Genomic DNA, 9,066 nt, shown 5'->3' on the forward strand with positions numbered 1-9,066 from the left:
GTTTTCAGAGGCCTGTTATTTCAGAAGCAGATGGTCAGTTCTGCTTTCCAGACTGAATCTGGGAGCTCTACTGAAATCTGTCCATCATGGCTGGCTCCTGTGGCATTTGAATCACTGGTGGTGTAGTTTCACCAAACCACAGCAAACAAATTAGTCCCAGCTCAGAAAACTGACAGACAAGTGATGTACTAATAAGATGTAAAGATTTATACAATGTATGTTGTTGTTGTTGTTGTTGCTTGCCTTTGAATTGAGTACCACTCATAGTGAACCTATGAACAAAAGGCCTGAAGCCCCTCTACAGCTATCAACATTTATCAAAGTTCATAGACTTTCTAGGGGCATATTATTTAGGAAGTAGATGCTGCTTCTGCTCCCAAATGCAAAGTATGTATGGTACTAATCATATGAAACACAATGTGAATAGAGGAATGTGTGAAATTATATATATATGAAACACAATAAATTTTTCATTCACATTATGAATTTTGCATGCAAATCAATATAAAAGAATTTTTTAAAAATGTGTAAAGATTAACAGACATAAACATAACAGCAACATAACTGTTGCTGTTAGGTGCCATCAACTTGAGTATGATTTACAGCAACCCTATGAAGAATAGATCTGAATCCTGTCCTATCCTGTGCCATCCTCACCATCTCTGATACACTTGAAACTATTGCTGCAGTCACTGTGCCAAACATCTCGATGCAGGTCTTCCTCTTTTGCTGACCCTCACCCTTTCAGCATGATATCCTTTTCCAAGGAATAGCTTCTCCTAGCAACATATCAAAAGTATGAGAGACACAGTTTTGCCATCCTTGCCTCCAAGGAGCACTCTGGCTGCACATTTTCCAAGGCACCTGTTCATTCTTTTGGCAGCCCATAGGACATTCAGCATTCTTCTCCAAAATCACAAAGACATAAATTCTTTTTCTGTCATCCTTATTCATTCCGGCTCTTACGTGCATAGCAAGTAATTGAAAAGACCATGGCCTGAATCAGGTACACCTGACTCTTCAAATGGACATCATTGCTCTTTAATATTTTGGACAGATCCTTGACAGTGGGCTTGCCCAAATCTCCTTATCTTGTGACTACTGGTCCCAAGGTGTTGATTATGGATCCAGGCAAGACAAAATTATTAACAATTTCAATCCTTTCTCCATCTATCATGATGCTGCCCACTGGTAAAGACTTTAGTGCTACATGCAAATAACTCCCTTACCACCATTAATAGCATATGCAAGCAAAATATTACTGAAGATCACACAAAAATTATTAAAACAGTACATTGACAGAGAACTATTAAAGCTGAGTGTAGAAGAGGCCATGAAACCAGAGATATCATTGCTCATGTCAGATAGATCTGGCTCGAAGCAAATAATATCAGAATATGGTATATTTGTGTTTTGTTGACTATGCAAAGGCTTTTGATGTGTGGATCATAATAGACTATGGCTAACATTAAGAAGAATGGAAATACCACAACACTTAATTGTGCTCATGCAAAACCTATGCTTATATCAAGGAACTCTCTTACAAACATACAAACAAATCTTTTATACATATCCATTCCATCTGTATGCTGAGCAAATCATTTGATAATCTGGACTCTGAAAAAGAACATGGAATCAGAATTGGAGGAAGACTCATCAACAATCTGTGCTATGCAGATGATACAACCTTGCTTGTTGAAAGTGAGGATACCATGAAATACTTATTGCAGAGGATCAAAGAGCCTTCAATATGGATTGTATCTCAATACCAAGATGACAAAAATTTCCACTACTGGACTGATAGGCAACATCATGATTGATAGAGAAAAGATTGAAATTATCAAAGATTTCATCTTACTTGGATCTAAAATCAGTCTTAGTACCAGCAGTAAGGAGATCAGGAGACATATTGAATTGGGAGAAAACACTGTCAGGGATCTCTCTATGTTCCTGAGGAGTAATGATGTCAGCTTGAAGACTAAGGGGCTCTTGATTCAGGACGTGATCTTTTCAATACTTGCTCTGCTTCTGAAAGCTGGACAATGAATAAAAACAGCAGAAGAAGAACTGATGTCCTTGAGGTGTGGTGCTGGAAAAGAGTACTGAATATCCCATGGACTACCTAAAACACAAGCAGATAGGTCTTGGAAATGGTGCAGCCAGAGGGCTGTTTGGAAGCAAGGGTAGTGAAACTTTATCTACATATCTGGGGCATGTTGAAATGAGTAGCTATTCCTTGGAAAGGGATATCATGCTTGGAAACGGAGAGGTCATTAAAGAAGAAGACCTTCAATGAGATGGATTAACATAGTGACTGCAGCAAGGGGCTTAGTGTGTCAGAGATGATAAGGATGGCACAGAATAAGACAGAGTTCAGATACATATTTCATAGGTTTCACTATGAGTAGCATTTGACTCGATGGCACCTAACATCAACATGGACTTGCATGAGAAGGACACACAAGTAACAAAAGGAGGAATTAAATGATATAAGAAGTTAGGAAAAAACAACAATGGAGAGAATAGGAGAGAAGAATCAAAACTTAAAAATTCAAACTCATGGACATCAATTTGGAACGAACTCATAGATGATCCTCCAGTGGGTTTTCTGAGGAAATCACTCATCATTTTCCTAGTCATTTCCCATGATGTTCATTCCAAATACATTTTCTTTTTTACAGATAAGAAATTCAAATCATTGATTTATTTCTCATTGCCAGTATATAAGTTCATAGTTTGTCAAATCCTCTACACTGTATATGTAACCCATAAACATCACATAGCAAATGAAATCCATCAGTATTTAATCTGATGGAAACAGTACATCTCTACAGTTTACATCTGTCTCAATATTTCCAAGTCTGGTCCCATTTATTTCAGCAAATAAAATGTAATGAAGCTTATACTACAATATACAGGCATTCACAAAGGTTAAAAAGGTAACAAGGTGTTAATGATGGTTATTTACAAGCTGGCGAAATTAAGAGATTTGTTTATTTATTTTATGTCACCATTTATGAATTTCCTATGAATACATTGCTTTGGTTACCAGAAATTAAAACAAAGATTGTTTTCAATTTTTTTTTCATTTTTGGGATTTATTAATTTGATAGGAGAGGCTGACAGCATGGTGTTTTTATTTTTAGCATTCCTCCATCTTTCTTTTTTTAGGTTTTTTAAAATTAATTTCTTTAAATTAATTTTAACGAACATTTACAGAAATTTTGGATTTCCATTTATTCATTGTTACATTTTTCTTCCTGGCCAGCCCTACCCCCCCCCCCCATTTTACTCTTCTCTCTGAAAAGTAAAATTCCTTCATTGGTATACAATCCTCCCACCCAGAGTACATTCCACTAATTTTTAAAGCATGTAACAATACAAAAATTAATGTCAAAGGAGGCCTCAGGAAAATGCCTTTTTAAAGTAGAGGTGTTTACTTGTGAAAACAAGATTGAAAAAAAGGTCTAGGTTTTAAAAGGACTGACTATCCAAATTTTACAAAGAAAACAATCAATATTCAACAAAATAATCTAAACAACAACCAGAAATGTCCATTTTCATTTAATTCTTCATAATATAACTATTAATTTCCTCACACATCTTGAAAAGTCAAGAATCGAAATTATTTTGCTAGGAAGATGTCCTAGTGGGTAAGGAGCTGCACTGGCAGCTTAAAGGCAGGCAGTTCTAATCTAAGCTACTCCATGGGAGAAAGACGGGCAGGCTTCTCCCAACGCAATTTATAGCCTTGCAAAGCCCTTTAGAGGGCCAATGTACAGTTAAGGGTTTATTTAAAACAGCCTTCCTTGTCATTGCTTGATTTTGCCATGTTGATGGGCAAGGACATATGAATATGGCATATTAGCCTATCCACAAGGGGATCTGCAGTCTCACCAATTCACAAGAGGATTGGCTAGTTTCACCATTAAATTGAGTGGATCCAGCAGAAATAGAGAGAAATAGTCTCACCACCAGCAATGGGAAAGTAGGCATATAGTGGACGACTTTCAGCACCAGACATTTTTAAACAAGCTACGCTTAGCAGCAACAGCAGCCATGGCTTAAAGCAGAGAACCAGAGACTCAACATGCGATGGGGCTGACCTTGAACTTGCTACCCCTCAGGGACAGAACCAGACCTAAGCTAAGGTAAGAGACTTTGCCCAAGTTTGTTGGACAACTGAGGGCCCAGGTGGGAGGTAGTGCAGAGAGCTAATTTTGGCTAGGCTGAGACTTTTGTTAACACTGGCTTTAAGCCATGAGGCTTAAGGCTAAGGTGCCTGTGAACCCATTCTGGAAGCAGTCCTGACTATATTCTGCTACTGACCTGGTTCATAACTTTTTAACTTCCCCAGCATGGTTCTGTGTGGTCTGTGAGCTATCACATCAGATTTTGGACCCAATGAAGCAGTAAGATTGGTGTTAAAATGAGTTAAAAGATGTACAGGAGTGTGGGAGACATGTATGACCTCAAGAGAATTGGTTTTGTGTTGTTGACGCTGTTGCCTGGGACAGTTCCCCTTTGTGGAGTTGATAAAGGTCAGATGCAGCGATCACCACTTGCTCTTTGTACAATTAACTATGGATTGGTTCTGACACCAGGAAAATTCATTCCAGTCATGACATTTATGCCTTACAAGAAGGGTGAGGTTTTCGTTTATTTGGAGAACTATTAATAGATGGGAGCTCTGGTGGCCTGGTAGATAAGGAGTTGTGCTAACAAACACAAAGTCTAGTGCTTCAAATTAACCAATTGTTCCTAGGAAAAAGATAAGCAATCTTCTCCCATGATATTTAGTTTCTAAAAAGCTGCTAGCTGGTTAGCTGTGAGGCAATTCCCATTCACAATGACAATAAGTGAGTTGATTGCTAGACAGGATGATGCTAGATTTTTTTTTTCTTTGTTTAGGCTTTGTGTTTATAATGATAAGCACATGCTACCATAATAGTTATAGAGTAAGTTGTTAGATTTGGGCTTCCCCATTTGCAATGGTTGCCAGGAAGTTCAGTGAAAATATTTTTTCCAATATAATTAGATTTTCTTTCCTCTATATCTTCTTAATCCAAAGTTTTAGCTTCATTTTAACTGTCCTATTGAAAGTGCAGGTTTATATTGTAAGGTGTATCTTACAACACTAGAAATGTGGGGGGCATAAATCATAATAAACCTATTGATAGACTGCATGGTTTTATTTTTGTAGATATAAACTTTGTTTACTACCCATGAAAATCAACTTCCTGAATCAAATAAAAGAGATGATAAAAATGGTTCATAAGGTTTCTGGACATCAAACATTTTCTACCAAATATTTCCATAAGTAAAGTGTAACTAAATCAGAAACAGAATTAATTTCCCTTGAAATTCATATGACTTCAGATTGAAAGTTTAGCACATATTATTTGCTGAGTTTGCGAAAGTCAGATAAAAAGAGAATTACCATTTTCTAAACTACCAAAATTCTCTCTTTTTTTTTTTTGTCTTGTTCCAACTGAGAGACTAAAATAGATCAAAATTGAGAAAGGTTGTAATAGAAAAATATAAAAACCACCAAGTGAAGAATAATGACAAAACGGACTCCTCTGTTGTAGATGTCTTTCCTTTTGAGACAAAACTGGCATACAAAAGACTATTCAAAATATCGTGTACATAGCCAGAATGGAAAGTATAGTCTCATTTGTTGCTTTCCTTGATTGTGACATGATTACTACCTTATGTATGCAGCGCTATTGCCTCCGGAAACCCTATGAACCTGGAGAGAGGATGAAAGGCACCCAAGCGTCGAGGACTCTCCTTCATAGGGTCGCTATGAGTCACTTGTGACTCGATGGCCCTTAACAACAGCAACAATATATACCCAAAGGTTGAACATAAACCCTGTGCAGTAGATTGTCTACTGATGTCTTTCTGGAATTATTTGAATATTTTATTGCACTGAGTATTCATTCTATTGAGCTCTGGTGGCCTAGTGGATAAGGAGTTGCACTACAAACCCAAAAGCACACAGTTTGAGTCCACAAGCTGCTCCATGAGAGAAAGATGGGTAATCTCCTCCCATATGAATTATAGCCTCTGAAAATCTGCTAGAGGGTTCTCACTCAATAGCACATAACAACAAAAAAATATTCCATAAATATTAGTTCAAAAATTAAGTTATCTATAGGATTGATAAGAAGCATCAATGCTAATATTACAAATTAACAAAAGGAAAAATTATAAAATGCACCAAAGCATCAATCAGCCTCAGTCTCATGCTTATTTATTGGTTTACTCAATACTCAGTTGTGAAGTAAAAGAAATTTTAAAAAAACCAACAAATTAAATTCTCAAGACTCTAATTTTAAACACACACATACAACCTTCCCCTCCCCTACCCCTACTCAACACTTTCCACCCCGCAGAATTGCCATGAAGTTGGTTGCAATTGACTCATAGCTGACTTTCCAGTGGGTTTTCTGAAGCTGTAAATGACATGAGAGGAGATTGCCCATACTATGTCTAAAAGGCAGTAAGAATTCCACCGATTATATTATCCTCTTGGTTAACAATAATTGGTTGAAATCAATACAGCTTTCACATGGACTTCCTCTGTAGGGGACCACTTACTCTGTTTCTCAGGGGGAAATTATGCCTGGAATAAATGAGTAAATAAAGACACAAGAGACAAACAACTCACAGAGACAAAACAGCACGGGGCAGGACTGGACCGGCCAGACAGTACGAAATAGGACCATCCCGGGCTGCTGTGTCCTCTTTATTTTTATACCTTTCTGAAACAAAGAGATGGTTCACAGAGAAATAGAAACTTTAAGCGTTACATCATAGAGCCCAGAAGGGTGGGTACAAGTAGAAACACTAAGATTACCATAGGGCTCAGATGGGCTGGGTACATAGTTAGATACGTTCAACCAAGACTTCTTTGTATTCATAAACTGTGCTTTCTCTCATTTTGCAAAAACCTTATCAAGAGCAGGAATAATAATAAAAGTCTGTGTCTGAAGATGTATGAGAACTGCTTGCAATCTTCCTTCTCAGAGCGCCTTGTGAGCTCTGCTTGCAATCTTCTTTCTGAAGACACCTTCTACGTGCAAGGCACACAACCATATTCTAAGGATGCAGTCCTTTACATTCTATGGTCCTTTACATCCTCTAATTATTAATTTTTGTGTTGTTGTTGTTTTTCCTGTGCACCATTGTGTTAGATGCGACTAGCACAGGAGGAGATTGCCCCTCCTTCTCCAGCAGAGCATCTGGTAGATTCAAACCATACGCCTTCAAGAATGCAGTGCAGTTTCTTGCCACTAGGCAACCAGAGCGCCCTCAACTTTCTCCTCCTTGGTTCATCAGTTGCACTTTTGTGCCCTGTCACCTGGTTTTCTTTTCTCCTTTATAGTTTATATATTCCTCTATCTACTTTCATAAACTTCTTTTCAGTTTTTTGGAATAAAGAGGAGTATACAGTTATAAGTGGTTTCTAGAACAAATAATTGCCCTTGAACCATTATAAAAGATTGAGAAAAGTTTCTTGGTGTTATTTTCATTCTTTTTAGTTATGGTAGTAGATTAAGGGTAGAAAGTCAGAAAGATTCAGACATGAGATCACAGGTAAAACACTTCATCTTACTGAAAGTCGTTTTCATTTTCTATAAAAGAGTCACATTATCATCTGAGGATTAAATGGCTTTGTGCACTAAGTGACTTAGCTTGCATTTGTCCCTGCATGGTACAAATGGCTAACAGCACTGGACTCTTAACCAAAAAATTGAAGTTCAAATACACTCAAGTTACCTGGCAAACAAAGGCAATCTACTTTTGGATGAAAAAAAGTCCACTGAAATCATTATGGAGTAGAACACAAACTTGACATGGGGTCATATAATAAATGGGAATGTACGCTGTCACCCCCCATGCTCATTATTTATCCACATTTAGCTCATCACCTAGCTGTCTCTCACTTTGAAAATGTGTATTATTATCTCAACAGGGATGGAATATTTCAGAAAGAAAAATTCTAAGAATTGGTCTCTTAATGAGTATGTAGAAAACCATTAATACAGCAAACCTAAAGAGAGGAGGACCACGAGTTGGACTCTAGTGACTCCATGTGGTGTAGCCATAGAGAAGAGCTGATCTTGCCCCAAGAGCAGCCAGCCAGCTCTCTTTGAGAATGTCGTTGCAATGACCCCTTTGAAGTAGGGGAAAGTGGAAGTGGGATTAACACATCTCAAAAAAGTAGGATAAAAGCTCTCCTCCTCCAAGGGGAAAAAAAAAATCTCAATTTACTTTAATTACTGACATTTATTATCTCACCTTGCAAGCCCTAATTATGTAAAGCAAATGCATTGGTGGTTTTCTTTTAATAGTATTATTTCAGAATATGATGGCAATTAAATAATTTATAACTAAAAATGCTTACTGTCAGGAAATAGCTCTAATCCAGTGCATATTCCACCAAATAGGGGACAGAGCCAAGAAGTGAAAGGATAATTCCTCATAACTTCCAAACTCCTTGTACATTTAACTACACCAAGTATGTTTTATGGACTGAGATAGAGGAATAATTCTATTTAGTAGAACTTTACTGCTTTGGGAACTTTCCTGGCCTGCTTGGGTCTTGTCCTGTTAACCCAAAGGCCATGCCCTCTCTAGCTGTTCAAATTAGCCAGCGGCATGGCCTTCAACTCCCTCTGGTGGTTCCTGGATCATTCAAGATTTTCCCCATAACGTCTCGCAGTATTGCAACTTGAGACTTAAATTTGATTTTCAGTTCTTTCAACTTTAGAAATGCAGAGTAAGTTATTCCCCTTTTTGTTCTCCAACTCCAGCTCATTGCACATTTAATTATAATATTTTGCTTTGTCTTCTCCAGATACCCTTTGAAATCTCCTGTTTATCTCCTTTACTTCAGCATTCCTTGCCTTTGTTTCAGTTTTTCTTTTTTTGTTAATTTTAATGATAGTTTACAGACTTTGGATTTTCATTAATTCATTGTTGCACTTTTCTCCATGCCTAAACCCCCCCACCTCCGCCCAGTTTGCTATTCTCTTTGAAAAGTAAAAGAATAAT

The sequence above is a fragment of the Elephantulus edwardii genome, unplaced genomic scaffold (genome assembly GCF_000299155.1).
Source record: "Elephantulus edwardii isolate Elephantulus edwardi_28Jun2011 unplaced genomic scaffold, EleEdw1.0 scaffold00106, whole genome shotgun sequence".
Taxonomy (NCBI): domain Eukaryota; kingdom Metazoa; phylum Chordata; class Mammalia; order Macroscelidea; family Macroscelididae; genus Elephantulus; species Elephantulus edwardii.